Here is a 25577-nt window from a genome sequence, read left to right as displayed (position 1 = left end):
CAACAGTCTACCCGTACCAGTAGGACCTTTTCTGGTGCCGGTAACAGCAATTTTATGGAATCTTTTCATAATTTTTTTAGACCCTCTTTTGCAAGGCCACCAGAGACAACAAGTCTGACACATAGTCAACGGCTGGAGAGGATGATACAGGAGTATCTCCAAATGAACATCGATGCCATGACTGTGCAACTGGAGCCTTGCTCCTTTTGGGCTTCAAACCTACAAAAATGGCCAGAGCTCGCAACTTACGCCTTGGAGATTTTGTCGTGTCCAGCTGCCAGCGTTGTCTCTGAACGTGTATTCAGTGCTGCTGGGTGTGTGCTGACAGATAAGCGCACGCGTCTGTCCAGTGACAATGTGGACAGACTGACGTTCATCAAAATGAACAAGTCATGGATCCAGAAGGAATTTACTACCCCTGTGTCATCCTGGGGAGAGTAAATGCTTGTGGATTTGGAATGTGCTTGATGCAAATCAAAACATCCTGTTTGCAACTAGGGCCCAAGTGCTGCCACTGATGGGGTGGGTGTCTGTGTGGCCCAATTTTTGGAAAAAAGGGAGACTCCGCTTGGAGTAACCCTTGCTTACATTGTTTTTAAAAGAAGCCAAGATGAACAAGTCATGGGTCAGCAAAGACTTTGCTACCTACCCCGGTGTCATCCTGGGGACGGCTAAGAATAGCGTATTTTTGAATGTGCTTGATGCAAATCAAAACATCCTGTTTGCAACTAGGGCCCAAGTGCTGCCACTGATGGGGTGGGTGTCTGTGTGGCCCAATTTTTGGAAAAAAGGCATACTCCGCTTGGAGTAACCCTTGCTTGCTGTGTTTTTAAAAGAAGCCAAGATGAACAGAGCTGGGATCAGGAAAGACTTTGCTACCTACCCCGGTGTCATCCTGGGGACGGATAAGAATGGCGTATTTTTGAATGTGCTTGATGCAAATCTAGCTGTGAAGTGTACAACTGGGGCACAACTGCTGCCACTGAATGGGTGGGTGTGTGTGGGGCCCAATTTTTGGAAAAAAGGGGAGACTCCGCTTGGAGTAACCCTTGCTTACATTGTTTTTAAAAGAAGCCAAGATGAACAAGTCATGGGTCAGCAAAGACTTTGCTACCTACCCCAGTGTCATCCTGGGGACGGCTAAGAATAGCGTATTTTTGAATGTGCTTGATGCAAATCAAAACATCCTGTTTGCAACTAGGGCCCAAGTGCTGCCACTGATGGGGTGGGTGTCTGTGTGGCCCAATTTTTGGAAAAAAGGGAGACTCCGCTTGGAGTAACCCTTGCTTGCTGTGTTTTTAAAAGAAGCCAAGATGAACAGAGCTGGGATCAGGAAAGACTTTGCTACCTACCCCGGTGTCATCCTGTGGACGGCTAAGAATAGCGTATTTTTGAATGTGCTTGATGCAAATCAAAACATCCTGTTTGCAACTAGGGCCCAAGTGCTGCCACTGATGGGGTGGGTGTCTGTGTGGCCCAATTTTTGGAAAAAAGGGAGACTCCGCTTGGAGTAACCCTTGCTTACATTGTTTTTAAAAGAAGCCAAGATGAACAAGTCATGGGTCAGCAAAGACTTTGCTACCTACCCCGGTGTCATCCTGGGGACGGCTAAGAATAGCGTATTTTTGAATGTGCTTGATGCAAATCAAAACATCCTGTTTGCAACTAGGGCCCAAGTGCTGCCACTGATGGGGTGGGTGTCTGTGTGGCCCAATTTTTGGAAAAAAGGGAGACTCCGCTTGGAGTAACCCTTGCTTGCTGTGTTTTTAAAAGAAGCCAAGATGAACAGAGCTGGGATCAGGAAAGACTTTGCTACCTACCCCGGTGTCATCCTGTGGACGGCTAAGAATAGCGTATTTTTGAATGTGCTTGATGCAAATCAAAACATCCTGTTTGCAACTAGGGCCCAAGTGCTGCCACTGATGGGGTGGGTGTCTGTGTGGCCCAATTTTTGGAAAAAAGGGAGACTCCGCTTGGAGTAACCCTTGCTTACATTGTTTTTAAAAGAAGCCAAGATGAACAAGTCATGGGTCAGCAAAGACTTTGCTACCTACCCCGGTGTCATCCTGGGGACGGCTAAGAATAGCGTATTTTTGAATGTGCTTGATGCAAATCAAAACATCCTGTTTGCAACTAGGGCCCAAGTGCTGCCACTGATGGGGTGGGTGTCTGTGTGGCCCAATTTTTGGAAAAAAGGGAGACTCCGCTTGGAGTAACCCTTGCTTGCTGTGTTTTTAAAAGAAGCCAAGATGAACAGAGCTGGGATCAGGAAAGACTTTGCTACCTACCCCGGTGTCATCCTGGGGACGGTTAAGAATAGCGTATTTTTGAATGTGCTTGATGCAAATCTAGCTGTGAAGTGTACAACTGGGGCACAACTGCTGCCACTGAAGGGGTGGGTGTGTGTGGGGCCCAATTTTTGGAAAAAAGGGAGACTCCGCTTGGAGTAACCCTTGCTTGCTGTGTTTTTAAAAGAAGCCAAGATGAACAGAGCTGGGATCAGGAAAGACTTTGCTACCTACCCCGGTGTCATCCTGGGGACGGATAAGAATGGCGTATTTTTGAATGTGCTTGATGCAAATCTAGCTGTGAAGTGTACAACTGGGGCACAACTGCTGCCACTGAAGGGGTGGGTGTGTGTGGGGCCCAATTTTTGGAAAAAAGGGAGACTCCGCTTGGAGTAACCCTTGCTTACATTGTTTTTAAAAATGATCCAAGATGAACAGAGCTGGGATCAGGAAAGACTTAGCTACCTACCCCGGTGTCATCCTGGGGACGGTTAAGAATAGCGTATTTTTGAATGTGCTTGATGCAAATCTAGCTGTGAAGTGTACAACTGGGGCACAACTGCTGCCACTGAAGGGGTGGGTGTGTGTGGGGCCCAATTTTTGGAAAAAAGGGAGACTCCGCTTGGAGTAACCCTTGCTTGCTGTGTTTTTAAAAGAAGCCAAGATGAACAGAGCTGGGATCAGGAAAGACTTTGCTACCTACCCCGGTGTCATCCTGGGGACGGATAAGAATGGCGTATTTTTGAATGTGCTTGATGCAAATCTAGCTGTGAAGTGTACAACTGGGGCACAACTGCTGCCACTGAATGGGTGGGTGTGTGTGGGGCCCAATTTTTGGAAAAAAGGGGAGACTCCGCTTGGAGTAACCCTTGCTTACATTGTTTTTAAAAGAAGCCAAGATGAACAAGTCATGGGTCAGCAAAGACTTTGCTACCTACCCCAGTGTCATCCTGGGGACGGCTAAGAATAGCGTATTTTTGAATGTGCTTGATGCAAATCAAAACATCCTGTTTGCAACTAGGGCCCAAGTGCTGCCACTGATGGGGTGGGTGTCTGTGTGGCCCAATTTTTGGAAAAAAGGGAGACTCCGCTTGGAGTAACCCTTGCTTGCTGTGTTTTTAAAAGAAGCCAAGATGAACAGAGCTGGGATCAGGAAAGACTTTGCTACCTACCCCGGTGTCATCCTGGGGACGGTTAAGAATAGCGTATTTTTGAATGTGCTTGATGCAAATCTAGCTGTGAAGTGTACAACTGGGGCACAACTGCTGCCACTGAAGGGGTGGGTGTGTGTGGGGCCCAATTTTTGGAAAAAAGGGAGACTCCGCTTGGAGTAACCCTTGCTTGCTGTGTTTTTAAAAGAAGCCAAGATGAACAGAGCTGGGATCAGGAAAGACTTTGCTACCTACCCCGGTGTCATCCTGGGGACGGATAAGAATGGCGTATTTTTGAATGTGCTTGATGCAAATCTAGCTGTGAAGTGTACAACTGGGGCACAACTGCTGCCACTGAAGGGGTGGGTGTGTGGGGCCCAATTTTTGGAAAAAAGGGAGACTCCGCTTGGAGTCACCTTGCGGTGTTTTACATGACTTTAGAAGGGCGTGCCATGCCTATATCTGTGTGTCCTCCTCTTTTTCCTTGTCCAGCTGTTTTGTTTTCGCATGAGTACATGTCCTTGTCACTTTCCCATGTGTTTGTGTTGTGTTGTGAGTTGTTTGTCACCTTTTGGACACCTTTGAGGGTGTTTTCTAGGTGTTTTACTGTGTTTGTGATTGCCTGCCATTGTTTCCTATGGGCTCGAGTTCGGTTCGTCGAACGTTCGACGAGCCGAACTCGAGCCAGACCCCCCGTTCGGCGAACCGCCTCGAGCCGAACCGGGACCGGTTCGCTCATCTCTAATTATGACATCATACAAAGACAGTCTGGCTAGACTCTTTATTCCATTATTGGAGTCTCAAAGAGATTTTGGATAAACTCCTTGACTGCTTCTGTCTGATGAATTACTCCTCTAATCAATAGATTAAGCTGTGGACAGATTACTTTTGATTTCATCCTTTAAGGACAGGAGGCATTAATGGTAACGGATATGTCAGTCAGCAGTTTTTACAGCGTAGAATTCGATTGATAATCTTGGATTATAGCCATGTGTCTGTTGGTGCACATTCACAACGCTTCACTTGAGCTCTGTATTATATCTGTATATTTTTTAGCCCAAAGGCTAGCATCCCATCTAGTTTCCTCTCCTAACCTAACTTAAAGGGAACCTGTCATCAGAAATTTTGCACTAAACCTAAAAGATTCCCCCTCTGCAGCTCCTGGGCTGCATTCTAGCAATGTTCCTGTTTCCATTGTGCCCCCTTTCTGACCAAAATAAAGACTTTATAAAGTGGTACCTTTTTGTATTCAGATCTTGATAATGGTACCCGGGGGCGGGCTCTCTAGTGTCCGTTAGTCTGCCTCCCTGTCGCTTTAGGCCGCCCCCCATCGCGCAATTTCAAAGAGGTGACGTGAGGTAAGCTGGCCAGCGCTTGCGCAGAATGGTGGAGGCGGCGGTGGAGGCGGCGGTGAAAGCGCGAGCACGAGATTATGGGCGGATACTTGCTGATGAAAATCACAGTGCCGCCCATAATCTCGCGCATGCACCGTGCCACTCTCGCAGGACTGTGCAATGTGCACAGTGTGACCGCTGGTGACGTGTTGCGCATGCGCAAGATTATGGACGGCGCTGTGATTTTCATCAGCAAGTACCATTTTATAAAGTCTTTATTTTGGTCAGAAAGGGGGCACAATAGAAACAGGAACCTTGCTAGAATGCAGCCCAGGAGCTGCAGAGGGGGAATCTTTTAGGTTTAGTGCAAAATTTCTGATGACAGGTTCCCTTTAAAGAGGTTCTCCCATAAACGACATATATACTATCTACACTGTATGCAGAATTATTAGACAATGAGTATTTTGATGATATGATAATTCTGATACATGTTGTCCTAGTCCAAGCTGTTGTTACGTCACCACCGGAGTCCGCTCCCGCGACTTCTACTCCGATCACCAGGCAACGCCGTGTTCTTGCCGGGGATAGTGCTGGTGATGAAAGAGGAGTCGATGCCAGCGGCGCCGGTGGGCGCAGGCTCCGCTCATCCATTGGGCTGAATTTCCTTGGGATCTGCAGTACCACTGGCTCACTGTAGATAGCGTGTGTCTTCCAGCTGAAATTACCATCATTCAGCTACAACCAATGGGGAGAAACCACACCCTTCTTAATTTCCCTCCTGTCTGCTGACCACTGCCAGAGATAGTTCTGAATTCCTAGTTCCTGTTCCGCCCTGTTCTGTTTAGTGATTATGGTGTTCTGACTTCTACTTGTTTCCTGACTACCTCTCCTGCCTGCTGTTTATGTACCTTGCTGCCTGATCCGGATTTGACCTCTGCTTTGTTTTCTGATTACGTCCTTGCCTGCCGATTCTGTCCCTGTTCTGCAATTCCTGGTTTGTCCCTGCTTGACTACTACTCTCTCGGACTGCAGCCTTCCACAGGTAGTGATCATCTTGAGCCCTGTGTAATTCCAAAACCCTGTTTAGGGGTTAAAAGGTTACAGGGTTCTAGGGTTCCTGCTTGGTGAGTGGCTTCCCACTAGTATGTCCACTACAACCCGCTTGTGGATCCAGGCAGGCGTTACAGCTGTATAGGCTTGAGAGCCAACTACCAATTAAGTAAATTAGGTGATGTGCATCTCTGTAACGAGGAGGGGTGTGGTGTAGTGACATCAACACCCTATATAAGGTGTGCTTAATTATTAGGCAACTTCCTTTCCTTTGCCAAAATGAGTCAGAAGAGAGATTTGACGGGTTCTGAAAAGTCCAAAATTGTGAGATGTCTTGCAGAGGGATGCAACAGTCTTGAAATTGCCAAACGTTTGAAGCGTGATTACCGAACAATCAAGCGTTTCATGGCCAATAGCCAACAGGGTCGCAAGAAGCGTGTTGGGCAAAAAAGGCGCAAAATAACTGCCCATGAATTGAAGAAAATCAAGCGTGAAGCTTCCAAGATGCCATTTGCCACCAGTTTGGCCATATTTAGAGCTGCAACATTACTGCAGTATCAAAAAGCACAAGGTGTGCCATACTCAAGGACATGGCCAAGGTAAGGAAGGCTGAAAAACGACCACCTTTGAACAAGAAACATAAGATAAAACGTCAAGACTGGGCCAAGAAATATCTTAAGACTGATTTTTCAAAGGTTTTTTTGACTGATGAAATGAGAGTGACTCTTGATGGGCCAGATGGAAGGGCCAGAGGCTGAATCAGTACAGGACAGAGAGCTCCACTCCGACTCAGATGCCAACAAGGTGGAGGTGGGGTACTGGTATGGGGTGGTATCATCAAATCAGTCATGAACTTGTGGGACCTTTTTGAGTTGAGGATGGAGTGAAGCTTAAGGCTATGTGCTCACTAGAGCTTTTTACCCGCGGATTTGCCGCGGAAATTTCTTGAGAAATGTCTGCAATCTTTGTGCAGACATTTCCCAGCAATTTCTATGGCAAAAAAAAAAAGCTGTGCGCACTGGTGCGGATTTTTCTCGAGAAATTTCCGCATGCGGATTTTCTCGAGAAACTTTCTCGACAAAATGAACATGTCCATTATTTCCGCGGGTACCCTGCGGATTTCTGCAGTACAGCCTGCAAAAATCCGCAGGGAACCACCCGCGGGAAAATCGCGGCAATTCCGCGGCAATTCCGCGGCTAATCCGCGGCAAATCCGCGGCAAATCCGCATGCGGATTTGACGCAGATTTTTTCCAGAGGTCCGGAAATCTTTCACTGGCAGAAGTTTCTCGAGAAAGTTTCTTGAGAAACTTCACATCTCTAGTGCGCACATAGCCTAACTCCCAGACCTGCTGCTAGTTCCTGGAAGACAATTTCTTCAAGCAGTGGTACAGGAAGAAGTCGGTATCATTCAAGAAAAACATGATTTGTATGCAGGACAATGCTCCATCACATGCATCCAACTACTCCACAGTGTAACTGGCCATTAAAGGTCTAAAAGATGAAAAAATAATGACATGGCCCCCTTGTTCACCTGATCTGAACCCCATAGAGAACCTGTGGTCTCTCATAAAATGTAAGATCTACAGGGAGGGAAAACAGTACACCTCTCGGAACAGTGTCTGGGAGGCTGTGGTGGCTGCTGCATGTAATGTTGATCGTACACAGATCAAGCAACTAACAGAATCTTTGGATGGTAGGCTGTTGAGTGTCATCATAAAGAAAGGTGGCTATATTGGTCACAAATATTTTGGGGTTTGTTTTTGCATGTCAAAAATGTTTATTTCTAAATTTTGTACAGTTATATTGATTTACCTGGTGAAAATAAACAAGTGAGATGGGAATATATTTTGTTTTTATTAAGTTGCCTAATAATTCTGCACAGTAATAATTACCTGCACAAACAGATATCCGCCTAAGATGGCCAAATCTAAAAAAAAACCCACTCCAACTTCCAAAAATATTAAGCTTTGATATTTATGAGTCTTTTGGGTTGATTGAGAGCATAGTTGTTGATCAATAATAAAAAAAATCCTCTAAAATACAACTTGCCTAATAATTCTGCACACAGTGTACATGATATGTAATAACTGTATGATTGCTGGGGTCTGACTGCTAGATCCCACACTGATCCTATGAATATTGGTTCTAAACTGAGCATGTGCAACCTCTGCTCTATTTACTGTCTATAGGAGTACTGGTTACAGATGCTTACTCCATTCACACATAATACTTTGGATTCCCTTTTCTGAGAGGGTGCCAGATACCTGGTGATCCTACATTTATCATATATCTTATCGATAGGCAATAAATATTGTTTATGAGACAACCCCTTTAAATGTGTCCTATAGTTCAAAAGGCTTGATTGGATCACACTGTAGTATGTATAAACCTTATGTGAGTCTGATTTCCTTCATTGCTGCATTCTTATACGGCTACAAATCAATGATATTCAACTGACAAAGCACATATTGCTTTCATGAGCTTAATGTGGAGCCTTCATGGTAGGGTAGCACAACTTTAGAGGATAGCCTTCTTTAAGATGATGACCAAGGCTGGAGCAGTTGTGTATGCACTTCTAAGTGCTCTACTCTGCCATAAAAAATAATGTTATTTGCAGGAATAAATTTATCTTTCCTGTTTCCTGACGCGAAAAAGTTCAATGGCCCACCTCTGTCTAAATATTCGAGAGAGAGAAAAAAACAGCAGTTAGGTGAATTGAATATTGATGTTCTTCCGAGGACGCGCTGTTCAAGATACATGTTCTAATCACAGGCCGCAGTGCTGGTGAACGGTGATGGCATAACATCTGCTGGTGCCTGCTGAATTCAGGTGGTGATAGCAAGTGGGTATCAGCGATTTTGTTATTTTTGCTATATCCAGGCATCCCTCCAATATTACATTTACAATCTTTTTAAATTAACGCATACAAACTTCAGATCAGCAGCTGATATGAGCGACTGATATGACTTCTTTACACAGAGGTAACATATGTAAGGGCTGAAATGACCTTTGCAGGACTATGTGATGTTTGTAGGGGCTGATCTCAGCAGGGGGTAATAATCAGACCATTAAAAAAAATCATACCTTCCCTTGTCATATTAGCTCCTATTACTGAAACTTTACATCTCAAAGTAACCTGGCGTAGGTAAAGCATTACTGTAATCAACTATCATCCCATTCACCATTAATATATTAGTGAATCACTCCACCCCTCATCCCATTTTTAATCAAATATTATCTTGCTGTAAGCACCCCCGTTGTGTAATATAGTAGGTTCATAATAAATCAATAACATTATAGTTTTATTAAATCACAATAGGAGATGAGTCATCCAGACGTTCAGTGTTCGTACCGAACACAGACTTTACAAAATAAATCAGTGTTCGAGTTTGGAGATTGGGTGCTTTACGTATGCAAACCACTTGTGCGAGCATCGCTGTGATCGGGTACTCTCGGTGGTCGGCCCAGTGCAAGGCGCTTGCTGTGTTTGTCCTCGGTGAGAGAAGAATGATCTGAGTAGCGTCCTAAGACACATGCAGTGAAACAGGACCACTCTTCCCCGGTGTGACAGTAGACCCACACCACCGGAGGTGATATACTCATCTCACCTCATGGCAAATGTAGTCTTGGTATGTGAAATCTTCTTTGTTTTTTCTTATGTTATGAGGTCACAGTAGCAACTTACCCAAAAGTTCTAATATGTATGTATGGTATATATTCACAACTGCGTGCACTGTATGCTTATTTGCATTTGCAGTCTGCGGTCATTCCATAATAAACAACACTACTAAGAAAATCTGGAAAGGTTTCTTTGTAGTAGTGTATGAAGGTATCTTGTATGTTCTATTTGTGGACAACTAATATTCAAATTCTCCAGGGAGGGAGGAGACAAACTCTAGCACCACCTGACAGCCAGATTGGTTTGTCAGTCTCTGCAAGGAGAAACGTTTTCCCCTGAACAACTAATAGGCTTTGACTCAGTATCCCTAATTTGGACTTTGAATGCCTCTCCCTTGTATTCCTCTGGTAATGGATTAAAGGGATTGTCCACTACCTGGACAACCCCTTTTCCTTCTCCTTGTTCGCCCCCTTAAAAATAAAAAGCCTATACTCATCTCCGTTGACGGCGTGGTTCAAATGGTGTTGGAACTCACATTCCCAAGATCCATGTGATATTGTTATGACAAGCAGGCCTCATGACCAATCAGCACCGCCTTCCTTCATACGGTTAAGTAATTCACAGGAAGTGAGCGCTGCAGCAAGCCACTTACTTCTTGTTAATTACTTCACCGTACGAAGGCATGGAGAAGTAAGACGGTGCTGATTAGTGGCATAACTTGTGTGTCATAACAATGTCACGTCAGCCCTGGGACTGCGGATTCCAGCATCACTGGAACCACGTTGGCTCTGGAGGCGAGTGGCTTTTTTATGGGTGCACACATGGGGAATGAGAAAGGATTATCCAAAGAGTGGACCATCCCTTTAAATCTATATGCTGCTATATATTTCCCATTATCTAAGACTAAAATAGCATTAACACTGTTCACTGCATCTTTTAATTTACACTTTCTTCGGCGCTCCATTGGGAGACCCAGACGATTGGGTGTATAGTACTGCCTCCGGAGGCCACACAAAGCATTACACTAAAAAGTGTAAGGCCCCTCCCCTTCTGGCTATACACCCCCAGTGGGATCACTGGCTCACCAGTTTTCTGCTTTGTGCGAAGGAGGTCAGACATCCACGCATAGCTCCACTGTTTAGTCAGCAGCAGCTGCTGACTATGTCGGATGGAAGAAAAGAGGGCCCATACTAGGGCCCCCAGCATGCTCCCTTCTCACCCCACTTTATGTCGGCGGTGTTTGTTAAGGTTGAGGTACCCATTGTGGGTACGGAGGCTGGAGCCCACATGCTGTTTTCCTTCCCCATCCCCCTGAGGGGCTCTGAGGAAGTGGGATCTTACCGGCCCCCAAGCCCTGAGGCCGGGCTCCATCCACAGACCCATGGAACCTGCTGGATACGGAGCTGGGTACCGTTCAGGGACAAGGCCCTGCGACATTCAGGTACTCTGTGTCCCAAACAGGCCGCGCACATTCCAGACTTGCTGGGTGTGCTAGTGCGCCGGGGACAGTAGCGCTGCGCGCTGGGGTTACAGTCACTACAGTTGTTCTGAGTGACTTTATGTGTTGGGGACTGCCGCGCCGGCCGCCCCTGGAGCGGCGGCGCGGCTGCGACTTGTAGTGCGCCGGGGACTTAGCGCCGACCGTGCTTTTACGACGGCGTCGCTTATAAATTTAGTCCCCGGCTTCTGCGGCCTAGCTCCGCTTCGTTCCCGCCCCCACCCTGTCAATCAGGGCAAGGGAGAGACGCTGTACGATTAATCAGCGCCGAGGGCTGGAGTCTTATTTACATGCTCCAGCCCTCTCACTGAGCACAGTGGGACGCAGGTTTCCCGCTCTTTGTCTGCACACGCCCAGGGCCCGCCCCTCTCCATAGGACGCCGGCAGCCATTCCTACATGCAGTCTGGCTGGAGAACGGACACAGGCTCTGGGAGACCCAGACAAGGGATTTCTGGCGACCACACACCCGCGTTAAGCGGGCGGTAAGCAGCACTTTAGTGCTGGCCCCACTAGTGCCACAGTGTTATTTTGGTGTACCTTTTTTTCTCTATACCATATATATATGTATATATATATCGCACTGTAAGGTCGCTTCTTGGCTGTATACCCTATCTTGCTCTGAGGAGACAACAACATGTCATCCGCAAAACGCAAGGGTGCCAAGACACAGGCTGTAAGCGCTGCTTGTGCCGCTTGTGGGGCTGATCTACCGGCAGGTTACAATGACCCCCATTGTGTGCAATGTTCGGTCCCTGTGCCACTTCGTCAGCCGGAGTCTATGGTGGTAGTGGCCCAGGCAGAGTCGCCGGTGAACCCTGTCCCGGTGACGGGGACAGAGTTTGCAGTTTTTGCTGACAAGATGTCTGTCACTATGACAAAGATCCTAGAGACCTTGCAGGCTAGGCCAGTTACTCAGACCATGGACACTGCTGCGGCAACGTTCCCCGGTCCCCCTCAGTTGGAGTTAATCCGTGCTTCAGGGGGGTCCCAGGCATCTCAGCCTGACGGCTCTGATTCAGATGACAGTCCCAGGCAGCCTAAGCGTGCTCGCTGGGAGAGACCCTCCACGTCATCACGCGGATCAGGGTCTCAGCGAGAAGAGTCTCTACATGATGAGACAGAGGAGGGTGATCAGGAGTCTAATCCTGAAACCGCTCTCAATCTGGATACTCCTGATGGTGACGCCATGGTAAATGACCTTATAGCGGCCATCAATAGTCTATTGGAAATTTCTCCCCCTGCCCCTTCTGCAGAGGAGGCAGCTGCACAGCAGGAGAAGTTCCATTTCAGGTATCCCAAGCGTAAACTGAGTACTTTTCTGGACCACGCTGACTTCAGAGAATCAGTCCAGAAACACCATGCTTACCCAGACAAGCGTTTCTCCAAACGTCTTAAGGATACACGTTATCCCTTTCCCCCTGACGTGGTCAAACGCTGGACCCAGTGTCCAAAGGTGGACCCCCCAATCTCCAGGCTTGCGGCTAGATCCATAGTTGCAGTGGAGGATGGGGCTTCACTTAAAGATGCCAATGACAGACAGATGGACCTTTGGTTAAAGTCTGTCTATGAAGCTATCGGCGCGTCGTTTGCTCCAGCATTCGCGGCCGTGTGGGCACTCCAAGCTATTTCAGCTGGTCTGGCACAGGTGGACTCTATCATACGTCCAGCAGTGCCGCGAGTAGCGTCCCTAACCTCGCAAATGTCTGCGTTTGCGACTTACGCTATCAACGCTGTCCTGGACTCTACAAGCCGTACCTCAATGGCGTCTGCCAACTCTGTGGTTTTGCGCAGAGCCTTGTGGTTAAAGGAATGGAAAGCGCATTCTGCTTCCAAAAAATGTTTAACCAGCTTGCCACTATCTGTAGATAGACTGTTTGGTGAACAATTGGCTGAAATCATTAAACAATCCAAGGGTAAAGACTCCTCCTTACCCCAGCCTAGATCAAGCAAACCTCAACAGAGGAAGTGGCAGTCGAGGTTTCGGTCCTTTCGAGGCTCCGGCAAGACCCAATTCTCCTCGTCCAAAGGGACTCAGAAGGAGCAAAGGAGCTCAGATTCCTGGCGGGCTCACTCACGCCCCAAGAAAGCAACCGGAGGAACCGCTTCCAAGGCGGCTGCCTCATGACTTTCGGCCTCATCCCTCCGCATCCTCGGTCGGTGGCAGGCTCTCCCGCTTTTGCGACATTTGGCTGCCACAGGTCAAAGACCGGTGGGTAACAGACATTTTGTCTCACGGGTACAGGATAGAGTTCAGTTCTCGTCCTCCGCCTCGGTTCTTCAGAACCTCCCCACATCCCGACCGAGCAGATGCCCTTCTGCAGGCGGTGTGCTCACTAAAAGCAGAAGGAGTGGTGATCCCTGTTCCTCTGCAGGAACAAGGGCAAGGTTTTTACTCCAATCTCTTTGTGGTTCCAAAAAAGGACGGCTCGTTTCGTCCTGTTCTGGACCTAAAGCTGCTCAACAAGCATGTGAACGCCAGACGGTTCCGGATGGAATCCCTCCGCTCAGTCATTGCCTCAATGTCTCAAGGAGATTTCCTTGCATCAATAGACATCAAAGATGCTTATCTCCACGTGCCGATTGCTACAGAGCACCAACGTTTTCTACGTTTCGTGATAGGAGACGACCATCTCCAGTTCGTAGCTCTGCCATTTGGTCTGGCGACAGCCCCACGGGTTTTCACCAAGGTCATGGCGGCAGTGGTAGCAGTTTTGCATTCTCAGGGACATTCGGTGATCCCTTACTTAGACGATCTACTTGTCAAAGCACCCTGTCAAGAGGCATGCCAACACAGCCTGAATGTTGCGCTGGAGACTCTCCAGACTTTCGGGTGGATCATCAACTTTTCAAAGTCAAACCTGGCACCGACTCAATCACTAACGTATCTTGGCATGGAGTTTCATACTCTCTCAGCGATAGTGAAGCTTCCGCTGGACAAGCAGCGGTCACTACAGACAGGGGTGCAGTCTCTCCTTCAGGGTCAGTCGCACCCCTTAAGGCGCCTCATGCACTTCCTAGGGAAGATGGTGGCAGCAATGGAGGCAGTCCCGTTCGCGCAGTTTCATCTGCACCCACTTCAATGGGACATTCTCCGCCAATGGGACGGGAAGACAACTTCCCTAGACAGGAAAGTCTCCCTTTCTCAGACGGCCAAGGACTCTCTGCAATGGTGGCTTCTTCCCACCTCATTATCACAGGGAAGATCATTCCTGCCCCCATCATGGGCAGTGGTCACGACAGACGCGAGTCTGTCAGGGTGGGGAGCAGTTTTTCTCCACCACAGGGCTCAAGGGACGTGGACTCAGCAGGAGTCCACCCTTCAGATCAATGTTCTGGAAATCAGGGCAGTGTATCTTGCCCTATTAGCCTTCCAGCAGTGGCTGGAAGGAAAGCAGATCCGAATTCAGTCGGACAACTCCACAGCGGTGGCATACATCAACCACCAAGGAGGGACACGCAGTCGGCAAGCCTTCCAGGAAGTCAGGCGGATTCTGATGTGGGTGGAGGAAAAAGCATCCACCATATCAGCAGTTCACATCCCGGGCGTAGAAAACTGGGAAGCAGACTTCCTCAGTCGCCAGGGCATGGACGCAGGGGAATGGTCCCTTCACCCGGACGTGTTTCAGGAAATCTGCCGCCGCTGGGGGGTGCCGGACGTCGACCTAATGGCGTCTCGGCACAACAACAAGGTTCCGACCTTCATAGCGCGGTCTCGCGATCAAAGAGCTCTGGCGGCAGACGCCTTAGTGCAAGATTGGTCGCAGTTCCGGCTCCCTTATGTGTTTCCACCTCTGGCACTCTTGCCCAGAGTGTTACGCAAGATCAGATCCGATTGCGGCCGCGTCATACTCGTCGCCCCAGACTGGCCGAGGAGGTCGTGGTACCCGGATCTGTGGCATCTCACGGTCGGCCAACCGTGGGCACTACCAGACCGTCCAGACTTACTGTCCCAAGGGCCGTTTTTCCATCGGAATTCTGCGGCCCTGAACCTGACTGTGTGGCCATTCAGTCCTGGATCCTAGCGTCTTCAGGATTACCCCAAGGGGTCGTGGCCACCATGAGACAGGCTAGGAAGTCCACTTCTGCTAAGATCTACCACAGAACGTGGAAGATTTTCTTATCCTGGTGCTCTGCACAAGGAGTATCCCCCTGGCCATTCGCGTTACCGGTCGTTCTTTCCTTCCTGCAATCTGGGTTGGAAAAGGGCTTGTCGCTCGGCTCCCTTAAAGGGCAAGTCTCGGCACTATCCGTGTTTTTTCAGAAGCGTCTAGCACGACTTTCTCAGGTGCGCACGTTCCTGCAGGGGGTTTGTCATATCGTACCTCCGTACAGGCGGCCGTTAGATCCGTGGGATCTAAACAAGGTCCTTGTTGCTCTCCAGAAGCCGCCCTTCGAGCCTCTGAGGGATGTGTCACTTTCTCGACTCTCACAGAAAGTGGCCTTTCTGGTAGCGGTCACGTCTCTTCGGAGAGTGTCGGAACTAGCAGCGCTGTCATCCAAAGCTCCTTTCCTGGTGTTCCACCAGGACAAGGTAGTGCTGCGCCCCATTCAGGAGTTTCTCCCTAAGGTGGTATCCTCTTTTCATCTTAATCAGGATATCTCCTTGCCTTCCTTTTATCCGCATGCAGTGCATCGGTATGAAAAGGATTTACATTTGTTGGATCTGGTGAGAGCACTCAGAATCTACATTTCCCGCACGGCGCCCCTGCGCCGCTCGGATGCACTCTTTGTCCTTGTCGCTGGTAAGCGCAAAGGGTCGCAGGCTTCCAAAGCCACCCTGGCTCGATGGATCAAAGAACCAATTCTTGAAGCCTACCGTTCTGCTGGGCTTCCGGTTCCATCAGGGCTGAAGGCCCATTCTACCAGAGCCGTGGGTGCGTCCTGGGCATTACGACACCAGGCTACGGCTCAACAGGTGTGCCAGGCAGCTACCTGGTCGAGTCTGCACACTTTCACCAAACATTATCAGGTGCATACCTATGCTTTGGCGGACGCCAGCCTAGGTAGAAGAGTCCTGCAGGCGGCAGTTGCCTCCCCGTAGGGGAGGGCTGTCTTTGCAGCTCTAACATGAGGTATTTCTTTACCCACCCAGGGACAGCTTTTGGACGTCCCAATCGTCTGGGTCTCCCAATGGAGCGCCGAAGAAGAAGGGAATTTTGTTACTTACCGTAAATTCCTTTTCTTCTAGCTCCTATTGGGAGACCCAGCACCCGCCCTGTTGTCCTTCGGGATTTTTGGTTGTTTTTCGGGTCCACATGTTGTTCATGTTGAATGGTTTTCAGTTCTCCGATGTTACTTCGGAGTGAATTTGTTTAAACCAGTTATTGGCTTTCCTCCTTCTTGCTTTTGCACTAAAACTGGTGAGCCAGTGATCCCACTGGGGGTGTATAGCCAGAAGGGGAGGGGCCTTACACTTTTTAGTGTAATGCTTTGTGTGGCCTCCGGAGGCAGTACTATACACCCAATCGTCTGGGTCTCCCAATAGGAGCTAGAAGAAAAGGAATTTACGGTAAGTAACAAAATTCCCTTCTTTACCTGACATATCATTGCATACAAAGTAATGTAAAAATAAAGGGAATATCAAATGAGTTGTGAAGGTGAAGTGTTAGAAAAGCAGAAGGTGATCTCTTACAGAATAAGTTAATTAATTGCAAATGCTGAAAATTATATTTTTGGTATATATGTGCGAAAGGTAAAGTTAAAAGAGACACAGTGTGAGGAATCCTGCATTAATTATTACCATTGTATGTTGTCACTAACAATTTGACATTTTGACAGTCCACCTTCAAATTCTCTTCGAATGCATTTTTCTAGTACAGGAGAACATTACGTCAGGGTGCAAGTGGCATTATCCTGCTGTGCAAACTCGTGCAAGACAGATACAAAAAGATTGGCTAGTTACATACATAATAAATATTTGTTCCAATAGCTTCTGATTCTGGGACAACAAAAGATTATTGCTGCAGCTGCAGAATAGAGAATACTGTCTGTATAAGAAAAGGGTAGACAGGGATGCAATAAACAATAGATCAGGTTATGTACCTGTTATCATTGCCATTTACACTGTTTGTAAGAGGATGTACAGGAATGAATGAAAAAAGGAGGAGAAAGAACTTTCTTCAGTATCATCTGCAACATATGGTGGAATAAACGAGCAGAACCTGTGTGTGAACATAACATTATATCCTTAATTAAAGTGCACCTGACAAGTGATACAGGTTGCCAGAACCACGAGCAGCAAATATCTGGCACTGGCTGTATGATCTCAGCCAGGAGTGTTTGACTGTGAAACTGTGTGGCGTCTCAAAGAAACACATACATGAAAAGACACTGGGAACCAAGCAGAGTTAGGGACTAGTCAGACCGGCGCGTCCCAAGCTGCTGCTCCCTGCCCACTGCCCTGGATTGACAGGTCTCTCCCTGGGTGTATGTATAGGGAGAAACCTGTCACTCCAACCCAAGTGGGTGGGGAGAAGTCGCCAGGGACCCGTCTAACAAACTAGTCTCCAACGTGTGTAGGCCAGGGTCTACAGCCAGGGCTTGCTGCCCGTGGATCAGAGAGAACAGTAAATCAGTATTTGCTGTGTCTCCTTACAATCTTCTCCACATCCCCCCCATTACTTGCTCTGTTTCTCAACATCAGTGTTATCACAATCTCTTGTACTTCCAGAATATCAGAGGGTCAACAAACAACACAGGAAAAAAATAAGCAGAATGCCGATGGGGAGTTAAAGGTTAACCCTCTCATATGTGCCCCCTTCTGTATTTGCTCTTTTCTCATTTCTGCTCCCTGTTTTCCATAACCTGCAATAAAGATTGTTTCGGACCCCTCGCCTGTCACTAGTCTGACCACTCCTATCAACACTTAAGTAGTACCATGTTAATGATGATCATAAACTCCCGACATTAGCAAATCATCTATTAATCTGACCCCAAGCTCCTGCAGGCAATTACATGATAATAACAATGGTGTTTATATCTAAACAATTTGTCATTTTGCCATAATTATAATTTTGAGGGAACCTGTACGCTGCCTTACCCCCTAAACAACCACCATGATTTTATTGCAACCTGCATCCTAATAAGACATTTTTATGACTCAGTCACTGGTAAAAAACTATAAAATCAACTTTAAAATTGTGTTTGTAATATGCTAACTAGTGGGAAACTAGTTGGATGGTGCAGATTTCTGCAGACTAGTCTTCACTATCATCGTGTAAGCACAGTCCTGTGGTTGTAAGTGACATGGTTTGCAAGAGACTTGTCACTACCAGCTTGCATCTCTTGCAGATTGACCTAACGTTCTTCTACCTGGAAATGCGCAGTGAAGCTGGAGGTACGCTCTCCATCTTCACTGCACATTTTTTTGGGATACAGACTGCTGCACGATATTTGCAGAGAGATGTCGTCCACAGGGCCTTGGTGGAATGTAGAAATTGGGTGCAATAAAGTCATAGTGGCGATTTAGGGGGGCCTTGGAAGCTGAAAGGTTTTTAGAGAAGTTGGCCATTACTGGACAATTGCAGTATAATTCATTTCAAAGTCCCATGTAACATAAAATCAGTCTACACTCACCTCCCACAGCAGCACTGTTTTAGCAATGCTGGCACCACGGTTCCACGACAGTGACTTTACATGCTTTGTTATATGTCCACTACAACCTTTACCATTTTGGAACAGTGGACATCCGCTCTGACAGAATATTGATGAGCTGTATCTAAACAACAGCCGCTCATTGCCTGCAGCGAGCACATAGACACAACACTGTCACGTCACTATCCTGGAACAGTGGCTCTGACAGCTGTGTGAGGAGAGTATAGACTTTGTGTTTTATATAAGGTTCTCCTTAAACCTGGGGTTTTCTAGTTGACAACCCCCTTCTTGTGTGTAAAAGCATTACTCTAGGTCATCAGGGCAGTACAGCATCCCAGCTGCATCATTCTTAGAAACATACCCATTCGCTTTCATCCCTCCACAGCCTGGGGGCGTCAGTGCAGAAATCTTTGAAACCTCGCTCATTTTCTTTTCTGGTCCAGTCACAGAACACCTCTGTCATGCACAGTGAGCCGATCTCAGCCTCGCCAGTCTCCCTAGCGCAAAATCTCATTGTGCACCAGTGCAAAGCATGCTCTCCTACACATGGTAATGACAAGACATGTATGGGATTTCAAAAACATCTTCATTGATTTTATACTTCGAAGCGATCAAAGGAAAATGGGCATGTTTTCAAAGATGACTCAGTGACTTGGCCAGGTTGCTGTACGGCCCTGATGACTCGGGGTAAAGGTTGTACACACAAGGAGGCACAGTTTCCATTTACAGCCATAGAAAAATGATAAATCGCACAGCTTGGCCACAAACACCATTGTTTTTATTATTCAATTGCCTGCAGGATCAATAGCAGCTTAATAACTGGTTTTCCTATGTGAGGTTCCCCTTAAACTGCAGTAGATTTCTGCTATAATTTAAGTAACTTTCCGGCATGAATAATAATAAATTTGACGGGGCTGAGGATGGTCACGGGCCCTACTAAGTCCTCCCCCCACACACAAAATCCAAATTAAAATCGAAAATTGTCTTTAGGTTTAATAGCCCACTTCTACTTCAACCTAATTGTATGTAAACTAATGACTTCAACCGTAAAACGTTTCTCTATGTCATGAAGATCCATATCTATTTTGCTCTTTTTGTCCCAGTAAATTTAATTTAATTGGCCATTTATAAATTAAATGCTAATATATAAAATTAGCTTCATATTTATTAAAATTATGTATTTTGAGAAGGTGTAGATCAACAATTTAATCATTATCTTTTTTGCTCAATTTTGTAATTCAAACATTTAGTAAAATTGCATGAAAGGTTTTTATAAAACATGTTCTAACCTAAATTTTAGGCTGTCGCTTTCTAGCTTATAACTGCAAACTCAGGAGTGAAGATGAAATATATGTATTTGATGGACTTTTATGCTTTGCATGCAATTTCTCCTGAACGCTTTCCATGGTGTCACTGTCTCGGAGAAAATATGACTAGACTGACTTAGAGGTGCAGTCAAAATTCATTTACTGCATATTGATTTTAGCTGCTGATAGGCATGGATCAAGCTGTTCACTCAGTGTCATCTGAAATGAAGATACTGATCATTAGTGGAAGCACAATAGTGAATACACATTACATGCACAACTATTTTCATTTTTAACAATATGCCAGAATTCATTTTTTTGTCATTTCGGGTTACTGTCGTTGTTTCTTATTTTCAAAAATTTTATATAACACATACATGAATGTAAGACTTTGTGAAATATATAGACATAACAGTAGTGATCCACTTTTTAATGACCATTCAGGCAACCGGGCTCAGGAGAAACTGCTCTCTCTGCACTTTACGAAATGGTGAAAACTTGTAAAGAACAAGGTTAGTTTTGCTACATTGAAAAATGCATGTCTGCTACATCTGTATAGTGCTTTTAAATCTACCATAGCACAGATTTCTGGTAGCTATATAAGAAGTGTCAGTCTAGGGTTACCAGTATTATTGACTTTGGGAGCCCACTGTTTAACTACAATCAAATGTTACATTATCTTGATGCAAATTATCTCTTCAAAGAGGAAGATGACTTGAAGCTCTAGGGCCACCTATTAGGCCATGTGCCCACGGGAGCTTTTTGCTGCGGAGTTTGCCGCGGAAAACCTGCGGATTTTTCTGTATTTTCCAGATAAATCCGCAGGTTCTAGCATGTACAGGCACTCCCCATGTTACCCTATGGGACATGGGGAGTGTCTGTGTCCACGCTGCGGAAAGTGCGGCTGCGGAATCTCCTGCGGAGATTCCTCAGCCGCACCTAACTGCATGTCAATTATTCATGCGGATTTACTTGCGGAGATCCCGGCCCTCCGCTATGGAGATAGAGGCCGGGACGTCCGCAGGTAAATCGCGTGAAAGTCCGCATGTTTCCCGCAGCTATTCCGCTGGAAACTCGCAGCTAAAAATAGCTGCGGATGCCGGCGGGCAGCTGCGGGAAACATGCGGCCGTACCTGCGGATACATCCGCAGGTACGAGCGCCCGTGGGCACATGGCCTTAGATGTAGGATTCCTAAAAGTCAATATTGACCCTTTAACGAGCCTTGCCACATGATTTAGAATAAGAAGCCAAACCAGACACTCCATTTAGAGACCATGTTTCAGGATGTCTGCTCCTCATCAGTGCAAAGCAATAGGTGTGATTTGTCTAGGTGAGCAGCCTCTGACTGGGAGGCCCTCACCTAGCGCAATCAGACCTCCAAAGCAGTATGAATAAAGCGTGTACAAAGACACAAGTATTTATCATTATAGATCCTAAAGGCTCCCATTGTCATGATGTGACTGCAGGATAGTGAGGGACAGGTGGCTCCTATAATGTCCCTCACACAAGGGAACCCTAAGGCTATCCCTGTCCTCAGGTTTACCCCTAATGGTGAAGATGCCTGCCTCGTGCCTAACTATATTCTTGACCAGAGCTAATACATTGCCCTGGACAGGGAAGGAAGGGGCAAGAGTGTGATGGAAACGCAGATTTAAATAAAAAAAAGTCTATGGAGCCTCTGTTAGGAGTCTCGACACGGAAAAATAGCCAGATATCCCTCCGGGAAGGACCTAGCCAAGGAGGGGCTCTTTTTAGGAGACCACCATAACTACCATATTAAGTGGCCCTTTCAGTCAATATCCAACTCCACAGACAGGTATTTCGGGGTATTGCCCCTCATCACTGTGGAGTAGTATACTGGCCAGGTGGGAGCAATGCCTAGTAGACCAACAAGACAAAACAATCACTGATCTCGGGGAGACCAGCCAGAGAAAACATTGCCGGCAGCCAGCGAAGGCGCTCAACACAGTGAAATCCTAGGTGCATTGCCCCCTGGGAAGTATGCAAATCAAAAAAGTCCATGGAGCCTCTGTTAGGAGTCTCGACATGGAAAAAACAAGGTTGTTTCTTGTGTCCTGATGAAGAAGACGGATATGTCTTTGAAACCCGTTGACCTGCAGAAATAAAGAAAAGGTTTTCAATACACATCCTTGGATTCATGTGGTTTCTAGTGGAGCATTGAACCTGATTCTCTTTTTTTATCCTTATTGTTCACCATTTTTTTCGAGACTGATGCTGACCACTTTTGATATATGTGCTTCAAGGAGTTGTGCCTGTAACAACTTCAGCAGGTGAGTGTGCCTTTGGCACCTTATTTGTAAAATCTCATACCTGGTAAGACCCTATGTGCGCTTTCTTTTCCACAGACAAATAAGATTGCCAGTGATGGCATTTGGACTAGCCACCCATCTAATGGGTATATGAGGGCTTCCAAATTCTCTCCATAAGTAGATGTTGGAGAAGAGAATAATCATCATTTTATGTTACAAAATGTTATTATTTAACTTCCATGAGAGATAAGCTGCCGGCATAAGAGCCTGGAAAAATATGCACAATCATGCACATTAAGCATTTACTGAGTACTTATGATAGTGATAACCTTGAGTCAAGCTATCTGTCATGAACTATCTAAGGGTACTGTCACACTAAGTGACGCAACCAGTGATCCCACCAGCGATCTGACAGGAATCGTTGGTGCGTTGCTACATGGTCGCTTGTGAGCTGTCAATCAGGCAGATTTCCACAGCGATCAGAGATCAGCCACCAGCCACCAGCGACCTGTGTAACGACGCTGTGCTTCGTAACCATGGTACACATCGGGTTACTAAGCAAAGCGCTTGGCTTGGATACCCGATATGTACCTTGGTTACCAGCGTCCGCAGCTGCCAGAAGCCGGCTGCCTGCACATGTAGCCATGGTACACATCGGGTTACTAAGCAAAGCGCCTTGCTTGATACCCGATATATATCTTGGTTACCAGCTTACCGCAGGCTGCCAGAAGCTGGCTCCCTGCTCCTTGCACATTCAGATTGTTGGCTCCCGTTGTCAAACACAGCAATGTGTGCTTCACAGCGGGAGAGCAACAACCAAAAAATGGTCCAGGACATTCAGCAACGACCGGTGACCTCACAGCAGGGCCAGGTCGTTGCTGGATGTCACACACAGCGACATTGCTAGCAAGATCGCTGTTGCGTCACAAAAACCATGACTCAGCAGCGATGTCGCTAGCGATGTCGCTTAGTGAGACGGGGCCTTTAGATGTATGGGCATCTTTAGGCCATGTGTGCAGGCATATTGTGTCTTTGTAGTGTACGGTATTATTCAGAAGCAAGAAAATGCTACAGAGATAATCATCAGAAGAAGTTGCAGTCCAGCACAATAGGCTGCTTCCATCAAATGTTACATCCTAGGGTATATTAGTTGTGCATGAGTAATCAGGAATGTAAATGTATTATATATTTTGTATACATTTCATAAACATGATACAGAATAATATCCAATTACTTTCAGTGAAATTGTATTTTTACATGAAAGAAACTGTTATCCTTTTTATTTCTGTTTTCCCTCTGAGACTGGTAGCATACTGCTACATTTGCTCATTATTTTAAGGACTATGCATATCTGTTTCAAAGAGATGCAATTTCTAGGTAACTTAATGGAACACAGCATTCATAAATTATTTTTTGTCATTCACTTTCATAAGATAGTGATTGACCAAGCGCAATACCAATAGTTTCAATATGCTCTTGAGTGTCTGGGACATAACAAAAAGAGCCTTTACATGTCTTTATATCAAATCATATACTTGTAGTGATACAATGGGGCCTCAAAGATTTCTCAACGATTGTACTAACATACTGTATATGTACATGATATAGTTGTGTGCATGAGCCTTACTGCAAGGGGAAGTCTAGATTATTTTAAAAATGAGATCACCATGGAAAACAACGCAGGTTTGATGGCCATTGTGAACATAGTTGGTACTTAGTATCAAGTGAAGTGCAATGGGTACATGAATTGTGAAAGTTATATCTATAAAGTGTCTAAAAACTGTTGTAGCTGACAAAAAATTGTATAACTTTTAAAACTTAACTCGTAGTATTAGTTAAAAGTCAGCAAACTTATAATTTGATAATAGATAGAGCATAGATATTCAATATAAAAAGCCACAGCAATATTGTTAGTGTATATAAATATTTTTGTATTGCACATTGTCCCTTTATAATTTACAAAAGTAATATATCCATAAAGAAAAACCACTCCATATGGAAATTGTGAAAGAAAAAGAAACCAGAGCTTTAAGCCTAAAAATTATTATGTTTTACAAGACAAAAAAAATGTTTAAAAAGGATTATAAAAAAATTCATACAAAAAATGCACAAAATAAGTCAGTGCAAATAGACTTGCAAATATTAGGCATGTTAAACAAGGGAGAAACAATTTTCGGTAAACCCACAGCAAGTGAGGAGGTGAGTGTAGTAACTGAGCAATAACAGATAAGCAGCACTTTTTATCTCTGTTATATATTAAACCACCGCACTAAAACCAAATCAGAGCTAAATAGAGACCCACTCTGAAATCCCTAGAGGGGTCAGAAAAATCACGCGTACTCTGAGGCAAGTTGGTGGGATGATGTAAAACAGCAATTATTGCCGCTTACCCATAAATCTGTAGCTCAGCTCAGCCCCTCAAGTGCAAAACAACACTCCTTCCAACGCGCATTTCGTGTCCAACATATACTACCCTTCTTCAGGGACCTGGAGACATTGTAGTTCTGGGCACTTCAGGAAGGGTGCATTTCTGGAATATGAGGACACTGGAGGATTATGGCTTCATGGTCGCTTCATTTTTGATCCTTCACAAATCTTTGTCAGTCAATATACATCTTTTTTTTCCTAAAGATATTTTTTGTGACCCTGTTGACGATTTGCAGCAAAACTCTTGATGGTTTAGTGATTACGCCCCAATAGCTTAGCAATTTCGAGAATGCTGTAAGTTTTTTAACATTTTTCAACTTTTGAGAGTCAACAAAATTTCTTCTTTGGCCCATTTTGCCTGAGTTAAATAAGCTGATTAATAATTCTCCATGCCTTCATAAAGAGTGTTGATATCCACAAGCCGCCTAATAATTCGGCACACCTTGATGAAGAGTGTTGATAGCCACAAGCCGCCTAATAATTCAGCACACCTTAATAAAGAGTGTTGATATCCACAAGCCGCCTAATAATTCGGCACACCTTGATGAAGAGTGTTGATAGCCACAAGCCGCCTAATAATTCCGCACACCTTAATAAAGAGTGTTGATATCCACAAGCTGCCTAATAATTCGGCACACCTTGATAAAGAGTGTTGATATCCACAAGCCGCCTAATAATTCCACACACCTTGATGAAGAGTGTTGATATCCACAAGCCGGCTAATAAATTGGCACACCTTGATAAAGAGTGTTGATATCCACAAGCCGCCTACTAATTCCACACACCTTGATGAAGAGTGTTGATATCCACAAGCCGGCTAATAAATTGGCACACCTTGATAAAGAGTGTTGATATCCACAAGCCGCCTAATAATTCCACACACCTTGATGAAGAGTGTTGATATCCACAAGCCGGCTAATAAATTGGCACACCTTGATAAAGAGTGTTGATAGCCACAAGCCACCTAATAATTCCGCACACCTTGATAAAGAGTGTTGATAGCCATAAGCCACCTAATAATTCCGCACACCTTGAT

General features: G+C 45.8%; 1 protein-coding gene across 3 annotated transcripts in view; it reads left to right on the top strand.

The window, feature by feature from the left end:
- SRRM3 (serine/arginine repetitive matrix 3) overlaps nt 1-25577 on the top strand; it is an 800697-nt gene that overhangs the window by 123658 nt on the left and 651462 nt on the right. The window lies entirely within an intron of this gene.

The sequence above is a fragment of the Anomaloglossus baeobatrachus genome, chromosome 2, assembly GCF_048569485.1.
Source record: "Anomaloglossus baeobatrachus isolate aAnoBae1 chromosome 2, aAnoBae1.hap1, whole genome shotgun sequence".
NCBI lineage: Eukaryota > Metazoa > Chordata > Amphibia > Anura > Aromobatidae > Anomaloglossus > Anomaloglossus baeobatrachus.
This window is presented reverse-complemented; position numbering and strand designations above follow the sequence as displayed.